This window comes from Giraffa tippelskirchi, chromosome 14 (assembly GCF_054371585.1).
Source record: "Giraffa tippelskirchi isolate mGirTip1 chromosome 14, T2T-mGirTip1v1.2.pri, whole genome shotgun sequence".
Taxonomy (NCBI): Eukaryota; Metazoa; Chordata; class Mammalia; order Artiodactyla; family Giraffidae; genus Giraffa; species Giraffa tippelskirchi.
The window spans coordinates 46,126,485-46,151,337 of record NC_137288.1 but is presented as its reverse complement, the minus strand read 5'-3'; the positions used below and the strand labels follow the sequence as shown (position 1 = coordinate 46,151,337).

General features: G+C 40.7%; 1 long non-coding RNA gene and 1 other non-coding gene across 2 annotated transcripts in view; both read right to left on the bottom strand.

The window, feature by feature from the left end:
• LOC145534876 (uncharacterized) overlaps positions 1–24,853 on the bottom strand; it is a 55,082-nt gene that overhangs the window by 14,406 nt on the left and 15,823 nt on the right. Inside the window, exon 4 of the long non-coding RNA XR_014075031.1 lies at positions 24,344–24,442. This is a non-coding gene — a long non-coding RNA (uncharacterized LOC145534876). The remainder of the gene's footprint in view (positions 1–24,343; positions 24,443–24,853) is intronic.
• Positions 12,866–12,938, bottom strand: TRNAE-UUC (transfer RNA glutamic acid (anticodon UUC)). The gene has a single exon. It is a non-coding gene; the product is annotated as a tRNA-Glu (tRNA).

Genomic DNA, 24,853 nt, shown 5'->3' with positions numbered 1-24,853 from the left:
CCGAGGTCTAAACAACCAACCTGCATATCTGTAAATGAAGAAGAGGGTGGACAGGGAGAAGGCTGTCAGTATGAGACTGAGTGTTAAATGAGTCATCTGGGCAAGTGGACTGATCAGTGATGGCTTCAGAAAAGACCGGATTTTACCTGGGCTCTGTAAGACAGGATTCCAACTGGCAGATGTTGGATAGTTTTTGCAGGTAGGGGGTGATTATAAGCAAGGCTTCAAAATTGAGAAAGGGAAAAATTCACCTAGGGGTCCATGGAAAGAGTAGATTTTTCTCATTGGAGCTGAGGGCCTACTTTGGGGAATAGTGGTTTGGTGCCTGTATCATTGGGGGTTCCATCAGCTGACAGAAACCACACCAATTATTTTAACAGAGAGAATTTAATACAAAGAACTGTTAACTAAGTACAAAGTTGTTAACTGAGGAAAGAGAACTCTAGGGTACCACTGAGGTAGTAACTGTGGGAAACAGCCATCACCTCTAGGCATAGGGGACAAAAAGAAAAGAGATAATTAAAATGTAGAAACTTAGAGGAAGGGACCCACATGCCGGGACCCCAGTCTCTGAGAAGAGGCTGAGACTGGAGTCTCTGAAGGGGCTCAAGGAGGCTGATTCTCCAAGTGTGAGGAAAATGACAAACTGGATTCAGTTGCTTCTACAAGAAGGTACTGTGGCAGCAGAAGTGAAAAATAAGGCTGAAACTATACTCATAGGCGCCATGCACACACAGGAATCAAGAAAGGAAGCAGCAAGTCCCTTCTCCCCATCAACACTCCAGTCTCCCTCTAGTGCCCCCTATTGGCAGGGTCAGCAGGAACCCAACTGCTGCTGCTGCTGCTAAGTCGCTTCAGTTGTGTCCGACTCTGTGCGACCCCATAGACGGCAGCCCACCGGGCTCCCCCGTCCCTGGGATTCTTCAGGCAAGAGTACAGGAGTGGGTTGCCATTTCCTTCTCCAATGCATGAAAGTGAAAAGTGAAAGTGAAGTTGCTCGGTTGTGTCCGACTCCTAGCGACCCCATGGACTGCCGCCTACAAGGCTCCTCCGTCCATGGTCCAGGCAAGAGTACTGGAGTGGGTTGCCATTGCCTTCTCCGAGGAACCCAACTGGCAAAGCAGAAGTGTAACCCTCAGAGTCTCCCAGTCTCAAAGAGCTGAGTACAGGGGGGCCACGAGCAGAGAAACAACTTCTTAAAAACCTCCAGGGCTGACTGACAGTGCCTTAAAGGTAAGGCTCAGAAATTTTAACTGTCTTCTGTAATAAAAGGGGGTTTTCCAGGTGGCACTGGTGGTAAAGAATCTGCCTGCCAATGCAGGAGACGCAGGTTCAATCCCTAGGTTGGGAAGATTCGCTGGAAGAGGGCATGCCAATCCATTCCAGTATTCTTGCATGAAGAATCCCATGGACACAGGAGCCTGGCAAGCTACAGTCCACAGGGTAGCAAAGAGTCAGACATGACTGAAGCAACTTAGCACAGCACAAACGGTATAAATAACTGGTAAAAGTTGCCTTTAGGAAAGAAAAATGGAGATTAAGGAATCGAAGTGAAAGAAAGACTTTGCACTGAATATATTTTGTACTTATTTTTTAACTATTCATATATTTCCTAAGTAAATTAATAAGAATTAATAGGAGTTTTTTAAGGAATTAGACTATCCCATCAAGAAAATGTTGCCATTTTAATATTAGAATGTACCAAGAGAAATCAGTACCCTGATTCAATTCAATTTTCTTCCATTATACTATGGCCCTGCAGATGCATGACTCAGGAGAGGGCTGGTTGGCTAACAGTGTATTAATTTGTCTACAGTTGTTTATAGATAAGGCAATACACAAAATACCAGATCACTGATGTTGAATTTTTAGGCACCAAAGTGACTTTGGGGGAGTTATTTGGTGGAGAGGAACCTGTCTATGTCAGGAAAGGAAAACTCTCTCTTCTGCAGCTCTCCCAAACTATTGTAAGAGCTTTAAATTTAACTTAGATTTAAACCATTGCAAAAGCCTTAAATTTAACTTAAATTTAAGCTGGATCTGGTATCTTCTACCAGGTGGATCTAACCACGGTTAAACTGCCATTGCTCTCAACCTTCCTGAGCAGTCAATTGTAAACACTAGGGGCTTAGCCTCAGCTCCTGCACCTCCTGCATAAAATACTTATCAACACTTCTGGATGTCTCTCCCCAGCCCTATTCCCATCGCCATTACTCAATTATTCTATGAAATGAAGTGAAAGCCGCTCAGTCGTGTCCAACTCTTTGCACCCCATGGACTATACAGTCCATGGAATTCTCCAGGCCAGAATACTGGAGTGGGTAGTCGTTCCCTTCTCCAGGGGATCTTCCCAACCTAGGGATCGAACCCAGGTCTTCCGCATTGCAGGAGGTTACTTTACCAGCTGAACCACGAGGGAAGCCCCAATTATTCTATGGGGGACAGACAAATACCACCCAATCGGTGGTGTGGATGAATAGGACAGGTCAGAAAGATTGCTCACAGGTGATCTCTCCAAAGGTGAGGATTAGACTCAGCTACCTGACATGAGTTGAATGTTCTAATGCTTACCAGCCTGCTGAGAGGGCACATTGAAGACACTGTCAATCTGTGTCCCCTGCTGATGTAGGTCCCACTTGGGGATACTAATAACTATAAACAATACTCCTTCCAGAGCCTTCTATGTATCCCCAGGACTGTACCAGTGATGACACTAGACATTCATCTGTATGCTCCCCAAGACCACAGCAACATCACCCTATGCTTGTTCATATGCACCTTCAAAGATTTGAGGAACAACCAGTAGAACCACCAGATCATGTAGTCTTCAGACATCTGTGAGATTTCTCTGAAAGGCAATCACCCTCAGTTACTTGGGGAAAGTCTCCTGAAGGATAACTGACTCATTGTTTATTCTGTGGGTGTTTATCCCTCCAGATGGAGTTATTCAATTAGAAAAGTTCTTAAGAAATTTGTTCCTGACTTTAGCTGAAGAGATCGGTGACACCAGGCATTCAAGTCAGCCTCATCTCACTGGCCACAGGCCAAGGCAGAGCCTGTGCAATCCAAGTACACCCAGGCTGCTCCTGGATTAACGCCTTGGGCCAAGTGGAAAGGTCAGTACAGAGACTTCAGGAGAAAGCTGCCTGCCTTTCTGAAGTAGACCCTGAAGGTTTGTAGAACTTGTTCAGTTGAGTCCAGGGCCCTGGGGAGCAGTCTGTACTGTAGGTGGGCTCCATCCTGCTGCTTGATAGCTAGAAGTCTTAATTAAATGCTGCATGAAATTATTAAGGGCTTCCCAGGTGGCTCAGTGGGTAAAGAATCCGCCTGCAATGCGGAAGACCCGGGTTTGATCCCTGGTTCAGAAAGATCCTCTGGAGAAGGAAGTGGGCACCCATTCCAGTATCCTTGCCTGGAGAATCCCACGGACAGAGGAGCCTGGCAGGCTACAGTCCACAGGGTCGCAAAGTGTTGGACAAAACTGAGTAACTGAGCACGCATGCGCGAAATTATTAAATGGAATCGGTTTCAGCCTTTGTTGGTCCTATTTATCAAGCCTCAGCCCTGACAATTACCTCTTTCCTCCTACCCTGCAGCCTCTGTGATGTCACTGAGGGGTAAGACATCAACGGATTTGATTAATGCCACACACACCTAAGCTATAAAAGCAGGGACATTAATACCCCTGGGGGCAAGACTTGACCAATGGGGGATGAGAGCTGGCAGAGAAATTCTTCTCAAATCCTCCTTAAGAAAACCTTAGGAATATTTATCCATAAAAAAATAATTAAACTTTACTCATATTGCCTGTTCAGATTAGCACTGGCTCCCACACACGGCCTGACTGGTCATGTGTCACATACGTACACCACAGGAGACATCCCAGTGGATGAATGGGGACTTCACAAAGGGAAGAAGCTTTCAGGGATCTCTCACTTGTTTGTTTGTCTTCCCTATATGGCCACATCGGCTTTGGGCAGGTCAGATTCGGGCCTGAGTGAAGTGGAATAGCATAATGAAAATAGGCTTTGGATAGAACCAGGTTCAAATCCCAGCTCTTCCACTTACCAGCTGTGTGACTTCAGACAAGAGGTTTAACCTCTCTGAGGTTCACTGTCCTCACTTACAAAAGGGGGACATTCTTTCCTACCTCAGTTTTGCTTTGAGGGGATAAATAAAATAATAATGTAAAACATTTGGTACAGTGCTTCTCTCCGTATGGATCTTCAGTAACAATGGCTGTTAGTAAAGAAACCAGCAACATTTGAAATATTCAAGGACCCACACATGGGCAGTGTTAGATCTACATGAAAAATGACTCGTGTTTATCGCTGGGCCCTCTTGGAGAACGTATACATAGAAGAACACAGAGGGGATCAAAGGTGGATTTTGTAGGTTGGCTATGGTTTTTTTTTTAATTTTGCTCTGTTTTCAGTTTTCCCCATGGAGAATTCCCTGTGTTGGTCACTTGCGTTTGCCTGTTGCACACACAAAACTGTCACAGATGAGATGGCATCTCCTTTATTTGGGAAGAGAACCTCACCAAATGCCAAGGCTTCCTGGGGAAGCTGTAATCTCATTGCCCACAGACTGTCCAGGAGAGGTAGCAAAGAGTCACTAAGGATGTCCTAACTTAAGTGGGCAGAGGTCTTGTGATGTCAGTTTACTTATGCTACATCAGTTTTACACCAGTTGCAGGCTGTAAGAAAAAAAAAAAGACTTTTCCAAGGCAACATTACCCAGTCATGGGACTAACTTCAAGGGTCTAAGAAAGTTTTTAAAATCTTTCTTGGAATACTAACAGGCTCCCACACATTCACCCTTGAGGCCTTTAAACACTACCAATGAAATGATTTTTCACTGATGAGTGCATTCCAAAGGATGGACTGAGACCTGTTTTGTTTCTCCTTTTTGAAATGATTTTTAAACACATAAACACATCAATGACCTATACAAAATGAATTGGCGTCTGGATCTTTCTTGGAAGAGCCTTGGGTTGAAAATCCAAAGCATGTGTGCTCCAAGGCAAAGATCTCAGAGTATTTATACACATGTCCTTGGCTACATTTAGCAGGGGGCAATGACATGGGAAGGAAGAAGGGGTCCATGTTCCAGGCTTCCTGAGACACCATCTCAAATCAGCCCCACAGGCGTGTTCTTGATTCTGGATAAAAGGGACCTCCTCAGGGTTCAAGGAAGGAACCCTCTCTGTCTGAATCACATAGTGATGAGAGATGGTAGAAGAGACTGTAGAAATGAGCTTTACTGACAACTAGCCCAACAGAATTCTCATCCTCAGCAATGCCATCGGGTGGCATCTAGCCTGGGTCTGATTACATCCAGAAACTGGACGCTCATTGCCACTTAGGATGGACCATTTCCATACTTAAGCAGTGACATGTTTCTGGAACCACTTTTGAAACTCGAGCCAAAGCCAGGCACTGAGCTATAACCCCAGCTTTCTAGGAAGCAAAGTTTTTCTCTACCATGGGGGTGTGGAGAAACACACTATGCAATCAGAGCGACCAGTAATTCTGGTTTGCCCGGGACTGTCCTAGTTGTAGCACTGAAAGTCCTATACCCTAGGAAACTCTAGGTGAAATATGACCTAGGGCTAAAAACCTCAGGCTTTCTAGTCATAAGGGACTTGAGTTAGAGTCCCAGGTTCACTGTTTAACCTGTTGCAGAGCTTTAGGCAAATCAGTTCTTCATTCTAAGCCTCAGTTTCATCACCTATAAAATGGGGATAATAATATCACCTGACAGAGTCTAAGCATTAAACAAGAACTATATAAGAAGAGTAATATATCAGAAAAGCTTAGTAGAGTGCCTTGCACATGGTGAGGGTTTATAAATGATAGCAAGTATGGCTACAATGAGTGTACTTTGACATATGTCGACCAAAATTTTCCTCTCTTCCAATTTCCAATCATATTTCTTTCATCCTGTGAATCGTTGCAGAGCAAGTCTATTCCTCGTCCAAATGAAAGCCCTTCAAATATTTGAAGGCTGCAGCCTGCTCCATGCCACTCACTCTCTACCCCCAGCCCTGTACCATTCCAGTCTCTTCTTTTCCAGACTAAACATCCTCTTTGCCTTTGACCATTGCTCATGTGACATGATTTCCAGGGCTTTGGCCCTCTTGTTAACCTTCTTCTAGATCTATCTCTTTTAGAGCTCAGGCCAAGAACTGAGCACAATTCCTTGACGTTGTCCGCCCAGTGTGAGGACACTTGGACGATCACCTCATTTCTTCTGGATGCTCTGTTTCCATCACATGGCCTCAGATCACATTAGCTTTTTGGCAGCCTTCATCCAGTTGGCTTATGTTAATCTGACAGTCAGCTAACACCCTTGGGCCTTTCTCTTGTAAGCTCTTAAGTGAGGTCTCCCTTGTTCTGATTTCAGCTGATTCTTTAAGCACAAAAGCAAAAGGCTAAATTTGTCCCCATTAATTTTATCATGTTGATTTCAGCCTGTTCTTCCCAGTTATTAAGATGTTTATGGCTCCTTTGCCTGTCAGCCAACAAACTAGCTGTTTTTGTCAGTTTTGTGTCATCTTTAAATTTGATAAGAAAGCTTCAACTCATTTATTAAAAATACTGAATTTGAGGCCAAGGACAGAACCATTTAGAAGTTCTATATAGGTTAAGTCTGGTTAATATTAAAACTTCTACCATTTGTATAGTAATTGCTATGAGTCAGGGACTGAGTTAGACGGTTATAAACATAATCTCATTTCCCAACACACAATTCTTCAAGGTAAATATGAATGTCCTCTTCTTACAAACGAGAAAACTGAGACTCAGAAATGTCAAATGCCTTAGTCAGTCAAACAGCTAGTAAGTGTTGTAGCTGCATTCTGCAACTATATTTGTCTAATAACAAAGTTGAAATTCCTTCTATAATATCATGCTGCCTATGGAAGGGAGTTGTTAAGACCATTAAAAAAGTCTTTAAACCAAAGCCCTATTTGCAACCCCAAGGTTAGGTAAACCCCCATCACGTCCATCCCACCTGCTTCACACTTTCCTGTAGTCTTCATCTCAGTGACCCACAGCCACGACTTAGGGTACAAACCCTTCTCCTCATACTACTCTGCTTTTACTGGGCCCCTGTCTTTCCTCGCTCCATCTTCACCCTTGCTGCCTTCTTCTCACTCTACCTTTTAGCATTCCAGTTAGTTTTCAAGAAACCCTAGTACATTTTTACTCTTTTTACATTTTTACTCTTTTCCTAGTACATTTCCCCTTAGCAACACCTGACATTAAACTAAAACCTAAGGGCAAGGCTTCCCCCATCAACGTCTCTCATAGAGATCTACTCATTAAATCAATGGTTCACTCAACAAGTACTTACTGAGAAAATGCCTTGTGCTGGGACGGGGGAAAAGGTGGAAACAGTGGGGAAAAAAGTGGTCCTTGTCCTTATTGAGCTTATAATCTAGGGGAGGAATAGATATTAAACAACTGCACAAGTAAGTACTTACTTACAAAAATGTCTTGCAAAGCAGAGGTTCAGTGTTTGATGAGAATATACAGTACCAGCACATTTTCTAGTCAGGACGATAAGAAAGGCCCCCTCTTTTTTTCCCCTGGCTGTGCCACGCAGCTTGTGGGATCTTAATTCCCTGACCAGGGACTGAACCCAGGCCCTTGGCAGTGAAATCAGAGTCCTAACCTCTGGACTGCCAGGGAATTCCTGAAAGGCCTCCTCTTTTAAAAGAAATATTTATTTTACTTGTTGAACATCTATTATGTCTCAGATACTAGTAGCACGTATTATATATGGCAAAATCTATAGGTAAACAGTGTTTAGAAAAGACAATGGAAGAAAAGTAATACAGTGTGATACCTGATGTGTAGAAGATAAGCATGAGAGCATTTGAATAAGTGCTAGGAATCGAAGAGAAGTTCTCAGCCTCATTTTGATGCATAAAAATTACTGAGCCAGAAAAGGGGACATTCCAGTCAATGGGAAGAGTATAGGCAAAGCTTTGGAAGCAGTTATATCCTAACATATTTGGAGATCTGCAAGGAGTTCACCGTTGTTAAAGCAGAGAGTATGTTTCAGGGTAAGGATTATTTTGACCCATCTCACAGGCAATCCAAGCCTTATAAGTAAAAAAACATCTTCAAGGATAGATGGTGCTTCACAAATATAATGCTCAGTTACAGATAAATTTTAATTACAATATTTGTGCCAGAAAAAGGTATTTGTGACTGTCTGAAAGAGATAGATGGTGCGCATGCGCATGTCTGTGTGTGTGTGTGTGTGTGTGTGTGTGTGTGTGTGTGTGTGTGTGTACATGCAGAGGTGGATTGGAAGTTAAAACACACCAGATTCCAAAATTATTTTATAAGCAACACACAACAATTTGACCAGGAATTTGTTTGCTGTCCAGGTTACAATATCATAAAATATGGCCAAAAATGTAGCTATGACGCTGCATAAACAAAAGGAAAATAAAGTACAATGGTCCCATTACTGATCACCCATACTGGCATGGATCTCATTAATTAGACTAAGTTAAAGTGGGTTTAAATATCCAACTGATGAAAGGAGTTTTTTTTTGTTTTTTTTTTAAGTTGGACTGTCAGGCAGCAATCTGTCCTGGATGTGTTGCCCACAGTCATTAATCAGAAAGGAGCTATTACTTCCCTATGGAATTCAGCTTCAGTTATTTTCCTCTTGAACTTACCTGGAAATCTCTGACACGGACAGTCATGCTACACCCATTTTTAATTGGAAAATTCAGCTCATCCTTCAAATGCATCTCCTGAAGCTATAATCTTTCTCTTTATTAAAGGTACCAACTGAAGTTGAGTTCTTTCCCATCTTTCACATACTTCTTTCTGTCACTGTTAAGGACTATGGAAATTAATTTTAAGGGGAGGGTTGAAAGCCTGCATGTGGGGTTGCTTAAACAAAACCACATCTTTAGCCACAAATTAACTGAACCAGATGATCTAGAAACTCAACTTTGAAAAGCTTACTCTGCACTAAGGTTTTTGTTTGGTTTTGATTTTATTTCTTAAATAAAATAACAATCAAAGTTTGGAGAAAGTGACCAGAGCCTCAAAGAAAATCTCGGGCTATCTTTTTATAAGTTTTATATGCCAACAAATTATTTTACTTCTGAAAGACTGCCTTTAATTTCTGATTTCTTTTTTAAATTAAGAAGCCATATCCTAAGGGGTATAGGTTACTGAGACACGATTTTTCCACCAGACAAGATTCGCTTATGTAATACTACTCTATTGTTTAGACCCATCACTCATTATTAGCAGAGTAAATAGAAAACTTATTTCACTACTGGACTGCAGTTTTAATTTTCACTTGCCCTCTGTCCCTGGCTCTGCTCTGCTGATACCAGTGAATAAGGTGCGACTATAGAAGTGATGCTCAACAAATTTGCAGATGATAAAAATCCAGAAAGGACAGCAAATATCACTGATAAAAGAATGACGGCTCAGAAAGAGCATGAGAGACTTAAACAATGACCCAAATATAACAAATAAAATTAGAATGAATGAATACAAAATCCTATATTTGGATTCAAAAATGAACTATGCAAGTGACTATGAGTCTTTGTGTGGAAGAGATTTGGGAATTTTTTAATAATAAAATCAATATGTGTTGACAGTGTTATATGATTCCACAAGAAATCTAATGGCTGTTTATGGTGCACTCATGAATACAGAATATCGAGAATGAGAAAGTAGATAGCTCAGTACTGAATTCAAGTCTGTGCACATATTAGAGTATGTTTGGGATATGCTTGGTTAAAAAAAAAAGCCTGAATTCACATTCCAAGAGAATGTTTTCAGGGACTAGGTTATTTAACCTAAAGATAGGACTTGGGGAACCAACAGTAGGTATCATCAAACAGTTAAAAAGGGATTCTATGTGTTGATGTATGGCAGAAACCAACACAATATTGTAAAGCAATTATCCTTCAATTAAAATAAATAATTTAAAAAAAAAAAATGATCCAACTTACTGTGCGTAGACCCATAAGGAAAGAACTAAGATTAATGAGCCTACATTTTAGGAAGACACATTTCAGTGCAAAGGAAAGGACTTTTTTGTCCTCAGACCAATAGTAAGGCAAGGATGAAATGGGTTGCCTCTGAGTCCCCTGCTCTTCAGTGGTGGTGCTCAAGTTCAGGCTGGACAACCCCAGCTAGGAATATTAGCAAACATCACAGTGAGGACTCCAGCATTAAGTGGATTATTGGACTGGACAGTCTATGATCCAGCCTTTTTGGACAAACTCAGCTATCACAAAGGGACTCTGGGCCCCCGCAAGGCACAAGATTTCTTTCAGCTGTCATAAAATATAGCCTTGAGTGTGGTAAAGCTGACAGAAAGCTACTATGTTAGTTGTTCTGCATGGGATCTTAGCCAAAAGGTCCAGAAGCAATATATTTTAGTAATCTGCAATGGTCTGAGAAAGGGACCACAATTTTATTATGTGGCCCTTCTTCCAACTGGGTGAGATCATACTCATGTTTCCAAGAATATTGCCCAGACCTTGTGGGGACTGCAGGGTGAAGTAATGCCATACTTGGACCTTTCAGAAAAATGATGAGCTGACAACGAACCCAACTCAGGAGCCCTGAACACAAATCTAAGGACCTTTGAGTCAGACCAAAGAATACGAAGATCCACAAAGACAGAAGTCTCAGAGACTAAATGGGGAATTTATCTACAAAGTTTTCAGACAAGCTATCTTGAATACTTGAATTTCCATCACGATGCATTCAATGAAAGCAGCAAACGCACCATGACATCCTGCTTGACTTTATGTAGCGTATCTTCTAACGAGAGCTGGGGCCTGGGCTGTGCCGTGAAACCTAGAACCCTCATTTCCTTAGTTTTGTTGGAGATTATTTTCTTATTATGTGAACATACTTCACCACCACTCACCTTCTCTGTCCTCTCAGAAAATCCCTGCCCCTGCTACTTGACACCATATTCACTCTCAGAACTGCAGAACTAATAATCAGAAGCATGAAAACTTGATCTCCCTCAAACCACAAGAGGAACAACTAGAAGAAAAGGAGAAGCAAATGGACTCTATACTTTAAAAACCCTAGGCTCTTCTACCGGAAGGTGAGGAGGAAGGGGTTGCTATCTAGCCTAGTTAAGTGAGAGCTTTCTTATAGTCAGCTGTACCCAAGAAAAGAGACTCATAGAAACAAAGGGTAGACTTGCGATCGCCAGGGACCAGAGGAAGGAGAATGGGGAGTTACTGTATGAAAATTTCTGTCTTTCAATGTCAAAAGTTCTAGAGAGCTGCTCTAAAACATTGGGACTATCATAACCGATACTGTGAGTGAGTGAGTGAAAGTTGCTCAGTCGTTTCCGACTCTTTGTGAACCCCATGGACAGTAGCCCACTAGGCTCCTCTGTCCATGGGATTCTCCAGGCAAGAATACTGGAGTGGGTTGCCATTCCCTTCTGCAGGAGATCTTCTTGACCCAGGAATCGAACCTGGATCTCCTGCATTATAGGCAGATTCTTTACTGTCTGAGCCACCTGAGAAGCTCAAACAATACTACACTGTACACTTACAATTTTGTTAAGAGGGTAGATCTCATATTATATGCTTTTTGTCACAATAAGAAAAGATTTTTTAATCTCCAAAAGATAAGTTCAGCCAGGTTCCAGATTATAAGATCAATGCAAAAATTCTTTTTTTGTGTATTTCTTTATAAAGCTATGAACATATATAAACCAAAATTAAAAATAGGATATCATTTTAAATTGTACCAAAGAAAATGAAACAAAACATGTACAGGATCTGTATGCTTTAATTATGTATATAATAATGAAAGACATCAAAGAAGATCAGTATAATTGGAGAGTTTGTAGGTTGGAAAATTCAAAATAATAAGAGTGTCAGTTCTCCCCAAATTGATGTATAACCTTAGCACAATTCATATCAAAATCTCAGTAGAGTCTCTTGTAGAGACAGACAAGCATATTCTAAAATTTATATGGACCTATATTAGCAAAGGACCTAGATTAGCCAAAACCAGGATAAAACCATTAAACATTGTGTAAGTTGCTACTTGCACTTTTTTCACTTTTATAATCACTTCTGTGTGACTGCTTCACCTACACACGAAAGGTCAGGAAACTGATGAAACAAGATGCACTCACAAACCAACCACTGAGCCCGAAAGATTTTATGACCTCGTACCATGTTTCCTTTCCTTATTCTTTAGTGTAAGATCAAGAATAAGTCTAATCATGCTGCTGCTGCTGCTAAGTCCTTCAGTCATGTCCAACTCTGTGCAACCCCATAGATGGCAGCCCACCAGGCTCCCCCGTCCCTGGGATTCTCCAGGCAAGAACACTGGAGTGGGCTGCCATTTCCTTCTCCAGTGCGTGAAAGTGAAGTCACTCAGTCGTGTCCGACTCTTTGCGACCCCATGGACTGCAGCCTACCAGGCTCCTCCGTCCATGGGATTTTCCAGGCAAGAGTACTGGCGTGGGGTGCCATCGCCTTCTCCAAAGTCTAATCATGAAAAGTTCACAAGCAACTGTTCACATATTCCAGAGGTCCTAGTCTTCCTCTGACTCTACTGAGGATCAAAAATAGAGTAGGTGGTTCCTTGTTCCCTCATAACCTTTGAAAAATTTTCCAGTCATCCAATCCAGTCAATTAATTTAATTTTTTTCATTGCTTTGAAATAAAAGGATTATTTGTGCATAAAAACCAATCTGTAGCTATGAGACTTGTGGATACACAGTATTTGTCTCTTTTCCCAACTGCAGTCTTGATTTAGGATTTTTGATGTCTTTGAGGATTTTTTTTTTTTTTGTCCTTACTGCATGACTTGCAGGATCTTGGTTCCCCAACCAGGGATTGAACCTGGGACCACATCAGTGAAAGTGCCAAGTCTTAACCACTAGACCACTAGGGATGGCCCTAGTTTTGGATTTTTTCACCAAATAGGGATTAAAAGCATGGAGTCTGAACACACGCAGTCTGGGTTTGAATCCTCTTTATCCTGGTCACTGCATACCTACCTCTCTTGTGCCTCTGTCTTCTTATCTATAAGATGAAAATTAAAATAACAACCTTATAGGATTGTTGAGGATTAAACAAATCAATATTTTCAAAGCACTTAGAATAGTGCCTGGCACATAATAAGCGCTATAAAATTGCTATTAATAGTTTTTACCCAGTCTGTCCCAACTGGTTTTCTCTTTATATTTCTCCTTATCCCTTATAAGTACCTCATTCCCACTCTCAAGCTTAACTTGGAAAGGATGAGACTTTTCTTCATTACATCAAGACAAAGTATTATTGTTGGATCTCTCTTTAGGTGGAGACCACATGACTGCATTAAACCTCGTACTACTGTTAACTTTCTGAAATGTGAAGCTGACTGGTGTGATGACTGTGGTCAGAGATAAACAGTACCAGGATTTGAACCTGACCTACCTGCTGGGAAACTAATGAGAGCTGTAAAACCCAGATCTCACCACATCCAAGTAGTGAAGAACACTTCCCCTCCTTCCCCCGAAAGGAGCCCAGGAATTTCTCGCATTAACTAAGACGCATGCTCCTTGACAAAAGAAGCCACTGTCGTGAGAAGCCCATGTACCACAGCTAGAGAGTATCCATCTCTCGCCACAAGTAGAGAAAGCCCGTGTGCATGCAACCAGAAGACACAGAGCAGCCAAAAATAAATAAATAATTGTTTTTAATGGCACCAGATTCAGGAGGTTTGCAAGTTATTGCTAAATTCAAAGAACGATCATTCCCATGTTATTTTGTTTCAGAGGATGGTTGAGGGAGAGGATATAGAGGTCTTCCTAATTCATTTTATAATTCTATCATAATACTGATGCCAAAACTTGATAAAGCTATTTCAATAAGGAAAACTAGCATGCTTATAATTAACAAAAATTAAAATCTGAAACTGAAACCAGATATCAACAAGTCAAATCTAGTAATATGTTGAAATAGTTTTAAGTGAAGCTTATTCCAGCTAAGTGAAGCTTATTCCAGAGAATGAAGATGTCCAGATTTTAAGAAACATATTAGAAAAATAATTACATTAAAAAATTAAAGGAGAAAACACATGGTTACAGAAGTACAGACCAGAAAAATTTTTGAGATATTGGAACAGTTATTTCTGATCTTAATAAGTATATAAAATAAGAATACTTTCTAAACTTGATAAAATAAATTAAACAAATCAATAAATATTGGGGGAAAAAACAAAAATAATTATTTGGAGAGGATTTGGCACATGCCTGGAAAATACAAAAGACTATTGACCCTAATTAGAGAATTTAGTAAATTGGCTAGATATAAGATATAAATGGTGAAGAATAAAGAAGCCTGGTGTGCTGCAGTCCAGAGGGTTGCAAAGAGTGGGATATGACTGAGCGACTGAACAACAGCAACAAGATAAAAATATATAAATTTATTAAATTATTTCTATATTAGCACTTAAAAAAGAAAATGGTGTGAGGGGGTGCTTAATAAGAAACTATGCAAAATAGTGACAAAACCTAGAAATACATTTAAGAATAAAGGTATAAGACCTACTGAAAATACAGAATAAATGAAGAAACACATTATAATTCTAGGACGTGAAGATGGAAAGAATTAACAGCATTAAAAAGTCTTATCATCCTCAAGCTAATGCACAAATTTAATGTAATATCAATTATAATCATACAGAATATGATTTTGTTTTTGGTATGAGGGTAGGGTAAGGTTGGAACTACATAAAATAATTCTCAAATTCTCCAGGAAAAATAAATGTCTAAAAATTTTCTAAGAAAATTCTGAAAAAGAATAGCGATTATAGGACAAACCTGCCAGTTGTTACCTGCATGAGGTTTGTGTAAACAAATAATTATGGTACCGGAACAGCACAGGAGAGTAGATCAGTGGACCAGACTATAGAACAAATGGAAGTATATTCAGACATTTAGCATTTAATAAAAAACAGCACTTCAATTCAGTGTGTAAAGAAGTATTCTTTGAAAAAATATTGATGTTGGGACAAGCCAGTATCCATGCAGAAGAAAATGTTGAATCCTAAAATAAATTTCAGGCAAAAGGAAGTAAATGAGAAAAAACTATATAAGTATATTTTAAATGGTGAAACTTCTTTGTAACCCTGAGATGTAGATCTTACTAAACAAGAAACTCAGAATCCATAAAGAGAAAAAAGCACAGTACTGACCACATAAAAATCTAAAGTTTCTCTATATAAAATAAGCCCATAAACAATATAAAAACACAATATAAAGGAGACAAATGGTTAAATTTTCAAATATAGCCAATCCATTTTGGGGGTATTAGATGAGTGGAAAGGAAAGCAATTAATCTCTATTTTATATTCTTTTAAGTGTTGGAAATTGTGGGTAACTTTAACTTTTTGAGGTTGCTCAGTAGTTCTCAAATAAAACTAAGAATAATTGCATTCGAAGCAGAAGCCAGGTTATGATAGATTAAGGAAGCAAAGCGAATTGATAAGATAGAAGAAACTGATGACAGGAAAGCATGATATAGGGAAAAGGAGGGAAGGTATTTTTTAGATTGTCGATATTTTTGCAACTAGAGGAGAAAGAGCCGGTAGAAGAGGGATACGAAAGACAGAAAAGAGGGAGAGAATGAGACCCAGGATATAGGAGGAATTACGTTAAGGTAAGGGAGAGACACAGAGAAGGAAATGGCAACCCACTCCAGTATTCTTGCCTGGAGAATCCCAGGGACAGAGGAGCCTGGTGGGCCGCCATCTATGGGGTCACACAGAGTCGGACACGACTGAAGCGACTTAGCAGTAGCAGCAAGGGAGAGACCGCTTCCTATGAGGTTGGATAGGATCTCTCATAGACAAGGTTTAAGGAAGACAGGAATAGAACAGAGATAATGCCGTTCTGCTGATGGTCTCCACTTTCTCTTTGAAAAGGGAAAAACTATGAATATACTGCTGGCTGAGAATGAGACAAATGAAAAGGGATAGAATTTCTAAATAAAATACTACATTTTAAAATAGCTGCTGTTGAGGAAAAGAAAACAAGCTGATCAAGGACAAGAAAGGATTCTGAGCTTCGTGGAAGCTGGAGTTCATATTAATACCAACCTGGCGGGTCATATAGTTTTTTCCAGCTGTATTCCTACAACAGAGAGCAGAACACAACACTGGAAGAAGGATTCACCTAGAGTGAAAGACTGACTGGGTAGGTGGGATGAGCTTGCAGAAGGATGGAGAGAGTTGAGGACATTACAACGGCGATCAGTGAAATCCAAGCCTGGTGGGGAGTGAAGTGAAGATAGGGGATCGGATAAACCAAGACAGTAGCTTCCAAACTTTATTGTGGACAGGGATTGCCTTCAGAGGAGCCCAAGAATGTACTCTAAAAAATGCTAGTCTAGAAGAATAGAGGTACGTAGAAGAAGAGACTTGAGATCTCAAGAGTCAAAAATACAGAAGAGTAAGAATGTTCTGAAGGAAGTTTGGATGTGGCTTTGACCTTGGCACATTTTCAGCAGAGGAAGGGAGTTTGAGTTTTCTGCAAATGCTGCCACCACACATTAGATATTCTTCTCTGCTTTGACCTCTCCATTAAAGAAGATAAAGATGCTATTTTTCCCTCCTTGTATTTAGTTAAGGGTTAACTGTCATACTGAGAAGCTCTAGTTTGGGGGTTTTTTTAAATAAAAACAATAACAACAAAAAATTGCTTACTCCATTTGAGCTTGAGACCTTGTGAGATAATATACCCAGGAGATTTCCCAACCTAACAGTTTTCATCATTAGGAGGCAGGTGAATGACTGTCTGTTGTGGCTTTGCTTTTTTGAAATATGGTTAACAAATTGGAACCTTCTTATTGTTTAGTCACTCAGTCTTGTCCAATTATTTTGTGACTCCTTGGACTGTAGCCTGCAAAATTCCTCTGTTCATGGGATCTCCCAGGCAAGAACACTGGAGGGGATTTCCATCTCCTTCTCCAGGGTATCTTCCCAACCCAGGGGTCAAACCCAGGTCTCCTGCATTGCAGGCAGATTCTTTACCACTGAGCCACCAGGAAAGCCAAATTGGGACCTATAATGGCTAATTTAATGTGTCAGTGTGACTGGGCTAAAGGATGCCAGATATTAATAGCTAGTAAAATATTATTTCTGGGTTATGTCTGAGAGTATCTCTGAAAGAAGTTAGCATTTGAGTGGGTGTACTGAGTAAAGAAGACATCCTCACCATTGCAGGTGGGCATCATCTAATCCACTGAGAGCCTGAATAGAAGAAAAGGAGGAGGCAAGGCAAATTTGTTCTCTGTTTGAGCTGAGACATCCATCTTCTCCTGCCCTCAGACATCAGTGCTCCAGGTTCTCAGGCCTTTGGACTCAAATTGAGTTAAACCAACTTTCTTCATCTTACAGATAGCAGATTGTGAGAATTCGAAGCCTCCATACCTTGTAAGCCAATTCCTGTAATAAATCTCCTCTTATACAGTCATTCCTCAGTATCTACAGGGGACTGATTCCAGAACGCACCTTGAATAGCAAAATCCAAGGACGATCAAGTCCCATAGTTGGCCTTATGTATCTGAAGTTCCAAATCCACAGAATTAACCAGCCACACACCATATAGTATGTGCATGGTGTGCGTGCTAAGTCACTTCAGTCGTGTCCAACTCTTCGTGACCCTATGGACTGTAGCCTGTCAGACTTCTCCAGAAGACTGGAGTGGGTTGCCATTTCCTTCTCCAGGGGATCTTCCCAACCCAGGATCAAGCCCATGTCTGCCTCCATCTCCTGCATTGCAGGTGGATTCTTTTCCACTGAGCCACCTGGGAAGCCCCACCATGTAGTACTGTAGAATGTATTTATGAAAAAAAATTTGCATACAAGTGGACTTGCACAGTTCAAACTCATGTTTTTCAGGGGTCAAATGTATATATATATATGTGTGTGTGTGTGTGTGTATACTATTGGTTCTGTTTCTCTGGAAAACCCTAATACATTAACTAATAACTCTAATACTAAACTAAGTGTGGTAAGGAATATAAAGAAACAAATGTCATGATACAGTCTTCATGGTACTCAGAGTCAAGTTGCTCCAGCTCAAGAAATAGTGAAAGCTGCTGAACATCATTTAATGAATCTTGTTCATTTAGTCATGTCATTTATTCATTCACTGTAAACACTTCCTGAATTCCAAATAATAGTGATTATGCTAGTGAGGAATGTCCATTCTTATCAGAACCTTACTAATTAGACAGAAGCCACCTAATCCGCTCTTTATATCTAGATTGGCAGTTTCTTTTTTTCTCTATTTTTTTTAACATTTCCATTTCCACAGGTTTAAATGTAGTTGTGGAATGTGGCTTTCCTTTTTAGAAAATACAAGCCAGCATTGTTCCCTCAGGCCAGCAATTCATGGGCTTTAAGATATTTGCCGTTGGGGGGTGGGGGGGCGGGTTGTTGTTGTTTTTTAATTTATTTGGCTGCACCTAGTCTTAGTTTCAGCACGTGGGATCTTTGATCTTCATTGGGGCATGTGAATTCTTAGTTGCAACATAGGGGATCTAGTTCCCTGACCAGGGATTAAACCTGGGCCCTCTGCAATGGGAGTGCAAAGTCTTAGCCACTGGACATCCAGAGAAGTCTCTCAGATATTAATTTAGTGTGACCATTATATTTGCTTTCATGCCCAGAGATAAATCCACGCACCTATGGACATCTTATCTTTGACAAAGGAGGAAAGAATATACAATGGAGAAAAGACAATCTCTTTAACAAGTGGTGCTGGGAAAACTGGTCAACCACTTGTAAAAGAATGAAACTAGAACACTTTCTAACACCATACACAAAAATAAACTCAAAATGAATTAAATATCTAAACGTAAGACCAGAAACTATAAAACTCCTAGAGGAAAACATAGGCAAAACACTCTCCGACATAAACCACAGCAGGATCCTCTATGACCCACCTCCCAGAATATTGGAAATAAAAGCAAAAATAAACAAATGGGACCTAATTAAAATTAAAAGCTTCTTCACAACAAAGGAAACTATAAGCAAGGTGAAAAGACAGCCTTCAGAATGGGAGAAAATAATAGCAAATGAAGCAACAGACAAAGAATTAATCTCAAAAATATACAAGCAACTCCTGCAGCTCAATTCCAGAAAAATAAATGACCCAATCAAAAAGTGGGCCAAAGAACTAAACAGACGTTTCTCCAAAGAAGACATACATATGGCTAAAAAACACATGAAAAGATGCTCAACATCACTCATTATTAGAGAAATGCAAATCAAAACCACAATGAGGTACCATTTCACGCCAGACAGAATGGCTGCTATCCAAAAGTCTACAAGGAATAAATGCTGGAGAGGGTGTGGAGAAAAGGGAACCCTCTTACACTGTTGGTGGGAATGCAAGCTAGTACAGCCACTATGGAGAACACTGTGGAGATTCCTTAAAAAACTGGGAATAGAACTCCCATATGACCCAGCAATCCCACTGCTGGGCATACACACCGAAGAAACCAGAATTGAAAGAGACATGTGTACCCCAATGTTCATCGCAGCACTGTTTACAATAGCCAGGACATGGAAGCAACCTAGATGTCCATCAGCAGATGAATGGATAAGGAAGCTGTGGTACATATACACAATGGAATATTACTCAACCAGTAAAAAGAATACATTTGAATCAGTTCTAACGAGGTGGATGAAACTATTATACAGAGTGAAGTAAGCCAGAAAGAAAAACACCAATACAGTATACTAATGCATATATATGGAATTTAGAAAGATGGTAACAATAACACTGTATGAGAGAAAGCAAAAGAGACACAAATGTATAGAACAGTCTTTTGGACTCTATGGGAGAGGGCAAGGGCAGGATGATATGCGAGAATGGCATTGAAGCATGTAAATTATCATATGTGAGACGAATCGCCACTCCAGGTTCGATGCATGATACAGGGTGCTCGGGGCTGGTGCACTGGGATGACCCAGAGGGATGGGATGGGGAGGGAAGTGGGAGGGGAGTTCTGGAAGGGGAACACATGTATTATACCCATGGCAGATTCATGTCAATGTATGGCAAAACCAATACAATATTGTAAAGTAAAATAAATAAATAAATATATTTGGTTTCATAATGAGAAATCTATGTCATTTGGGCACTGGCTCAGGGTCACATAATGAGAGCATGGACCCTATCCCTGAATTCACTGACAACCTTGAACCATAATTAGTAAGCAGTGTTTAAGCCAAGAGACAAGATGGCACCAAAATCACACTATCACCATTCAGAGAACTTGCCAAACTTACTTCAACTTTTTTGTTGTTGTTAGCACAAAACATTATGAATAAATAAAGGGCCAGAATATACCGCATGTAATTGCCCTCCAAACTACAGACAATGTTGTAGTTTGGCAACCCAAAAGGAATAAAGTTGAATCAAGTAACAAGGGGAAATCTTATCTTATTCACATTAAATCTGCTCTAATGCCTCCGTTATGTGATTCACCATACAGAGAATCACTCTATTGGTCTTCTGGTGGAACTTGGGAACTCTAAAATTTTTATTTGTATATATTAACTTTTAAGAACAGAACTTCACTCAATGAAGCTATTACCTCTCTATAAAATTGGTGGATTAACAGCACAATTTCCAAACCCTCATGTATTTTTGTTGTTGTTGTACAACATAGTGGTTCAATATTTTTATACATTATAAAATGATCACATCCGTAAGTCTAGTTACCATCTGTCATCATGCAAAATTAGGGAAGCCCAAATTAACAGTGGAGACAAAACCGAGGATGAAAGGTCTGAAAGGTCTTCTGGCACCTACAGCTATAGCAAACATTAAACACAACCTAACTTACATCACTGGCTCCTCTGGTTCTCAGGTCATTCAGTCTGAACTGGACTACACCACTGGCTTTTCCGGGCCTCCAGCTTGCCGGTGGTTGACCTCTCCATAACTGCATGAGCTAATGCCTCATAAAAAATCTTCCTGTATGTCTATCTGTCTATCTGCATGTGTGCTCAGTTGCTTCAGTCCTGTCTGACTCTTTGCGACCCCATGGACTATAGCACACCAGACTTCTCTGTCCACGGGATTCTCCAGGCAAGAAGAATGAAGTGGGTTGCCATGCCCTCTTCTAGGGCATCTTCCTGATCCAGGGATCAAATCAATGTCTTTTAAGTCTCTGCATTGGAAGGCAGGTTCTTCACCACTAGCGCCACCTGGGAAACCCATCTACTTATCCATCTATCTTCTACTAGTTCTGTTTCTCTGGAGAACTCAGACTAATACAGATCTTCTCATATTTTCAAGCGATGGTCATATTAAGAACAATCTATAGTACAGTATAAACCAGAATGTGCTAGAGTCTCTGTATATTAGTAGGAGGAAACTAAAATTTTCCCATAGCCTAAGTGAATTGCAAGAACCTTTGAAAGGTCTTCCCTGGTAGCTAGGCTGGTAAATAATCCGCCTGCAATGAAGGAGACCCTGATTCGATTTCTGGGTTGGGAAGATCCGCTGGAGAAGGGATAGGCTACCCACTCCAGTATTCTTGGGCTTTGCTGGTGGCTCAGCTGGTAAATAATCTGCCTACAATGCAGGAGACCTGGGTTCAATCCCTGGATTGGGAAAATCCCCGGGAGAAGGGAATGGCTTACCCACTTCTGTATTCTGGCCTGGAGAATTCCATGGACAGTCCATGGGATCACAAATAGTCGGACACAACTGAGCGACTTTCACTTTCACTTTTTGAAAGGTTTTCTAGTCTAATTCTTGCTTTCACTACCTCTTGATGCATCTAAATATTCATCATTGTTAAACAAAAGGTAAAAACATCAGCCCTCCCCCTCAACTTGCTAAGCAGAAAATGAAATTATACCATTCTAAGGCATTATAATTGGAGAAATGACAGCCCAGCTGCCTAAGATAAAGCATTTTCATACTTTTGGAAATGAAAATATAAAAATATTCTCTTTTCTTGAGGTATCTCCTCCCTCTAGTCTGTTTGGAGGTGATCGCCTCCAAAGGCTAAAGCATAGGGAGAAGAAGCAAATTAGACTATTGGAATAAAACCTTTTCCTTCTAAAGAGAGTTGGCCTAATAAAATTATTCTAAAATGCAAATCAAGAGCAAAATAAGGTATCACCTCACACATTTCACCCAGGACCCGGTAAGGAAAACAGAAACCATTCCAGGTTTTTCAATAAAGAAAATTTAAAATAAGGACTTGTTACCTAGGTGGTGGAAGCATTGATTAAAACTAAGAGGGGTGGTGAAGCACACAGGGATTCACCAGACCAGGAAACCACTACCACACCAAGCAGACAGAGGAGATGTCAACAGAACCCAGAAACCTCAGAAAAGAGGCAGCCCCTGCTGGAAACTGGAAAAACACTCTTAGAAACACAGAAAGAGAGAGATCTAGTTCTCCCTTCCTCTCTGTAGTCCCTCCTTCCAGAGCCTCCCATAGGGCAGACTTAGTTGAAGAAGGTTAGTAAGGGAGCTAGAGAAATTGAGATTGCAAAAGGGTGAGGAATGAGCCTGAGAACAAAGGAAGAGGTAGCAACAATCCTTGTGGATGAGTCTAATATGCATAATATGCATTTCTTTGCCATACCAAAGCAAGCTCCGGAAGCCCTACTTTTTGCAAGAGAAATCCATAATCACATGTACCTCTCCGAGACCAGACTGTGCCTAACCAAATTTGATTGTTCCTCTTCTAGTATCGCACCAGCTGGTATGCACTCAAGCTGCACTGTTGACAAATCTTGACACGCATTCATTAGTGATTTTTAGGATGTAAATATTTTGTCACTTCATGTATATTATAAGCCTCTCTCACACCATATATTATTTCACTCTACAAGCTACATCCAAACCCTATACCCTCACTCTGTCCTAGGTCTCTTGGATTTCCATGCGGTCGAAACAACCTATGTATTTAAAAATAATTTGAGCATACATTTCAAGAGACAAGCTTAAGGTAATTATTCATGAAAAAAAATTATCTATGGCCAAATAAGTTTGGGGAAACTATATATTGTGCTTTCCTCTAGAGATTTACAAGGAAGTTCAGTTAAAGACTCAGAGAAGTTCTCCAGGGTTTCCCAAGTTAATCAAGTTAACACACACAGAGAACACATTTGTGCTTATAATGCCTATTAATACCCCACGAATACACTGATAAACACTGATTCAGATCATGTCGTCACAATGTCAGCCTGAGCATCGGTAGCATTTATTGTTCAGGGCATTGTGTGAGGTACTGCTGGAGACATTGGGTTGTAAGATACAATCTGTTCCCACAGATGATTATAATAAAGTTGAGCCAGAACATATAAATAAAGAGATAAATAATAATTTAAGGCACCATGGTATAAGTACCAAAAGGGCGAACAAACAGTGCAACTAGGGCACATAGGAGGCCGAATTGTTATAAGCTAAGTGTTCAGGGAAGGATCTAGAAGAATATGAGACTTGATCCTTGGGAGAAGATACATATACAGAGAGAGGCAAAAATGCAGATGGCATATTTGGGAAAAATAAGACCAGTTAAGAGTTTGTACAAGTAGATGGACTCAGGGTGACATACCTTGCTTCAATTTCTATAATAAGGATCTAGATCTCTATTATTCAGGCCAAAAGAGTTGTTGGAGTTCTTTGAGTGAAGAGAGAGCATTTCAGAGAAAAGTGTGTTTATAGAAAGTTGTGCTCCCCTCAGCAATTAGAACAGAGGAGGCTTTCTTCTTGACCTCTGAGCTTAGGTTCCCCAAAACAGCAGAGCCCAAGACAAGGCCTGGCATATAGGTATTTCTGGCGGGGATGTGATCCTGACGACCCAGAGCTGGACACTGGAAAGAGTAGAGGAGGGAAGAGGGGAAGTCAATGCCATCAAGCCCCTCACCATTGTGAGCAACTGAGGCATGATCTGCCAGGACACTCTAAAAGAACCATGAAGAATGCATCTCAGAATTGTTCACCCAAAAGATTAAAGAGAGAAGTATCTATCAATTCCCATCACCCTTTAAGGGTTGCCCTCACATCGGAAGGTTGATATATGCTTCAGATGCCCAAATGGGTTTCTCCAAGCATCCCATTTAGCGTAGGTGGAGAAGCCCTGGGCAGAAAGTGAGAAATACACAGTGAGGCTAAGGTACAGTGTGGTCCAGTAATACCTACATGCAACTGGTGACCCAACTATGGCTGAAGTTAAGAAAAGGGGTTCAAGAGGCTGTCTATGTAAGTGACATCTGATACAATCTCCAAAGGAAGATCAATCCAGTCTAAAACCTTATTTCCAGGTTCCTACCTGCTTCCTTTTTCTTCAGTCTTTTTGCACCATGGTCCTTGCACAAGAAATCAACTCCAGGGTTTTTAGCATTGTTCTTTTTTCCTCCTTTCATTTCTCCTATCATTCCAAAAAGAAAAAAGGGGAAAAAAGGAAACAAACATAGCCAAATATTTTGCTGCAACTTATTTACACACACACACACACACACACACACACACACACACAAAGAGTTTTCAGATTTGTTTAATAAGGTACATTTGATGGCCAAAGACTACCAGAAGTTCCCAGGCAAGATGTGCATGCTCTGTACATAAAAACTAACTGCCAGAGCTTCCTTGGTAAACCACCTGCCAGTGCAGGAGACAGGCGTTCGATCCCTGATCCAGGAAGATCCCATATGCTGAGGGGCGGCTACTGGGCCCATATGCCACAACTACTGAGTCTGTGTTCTAGAGCCAGGATCCACAACTACTCAGCGCATGTGCTGAAACTACTGAAGTCCTCATGCCCTAAAGCCTGTGCTCCACA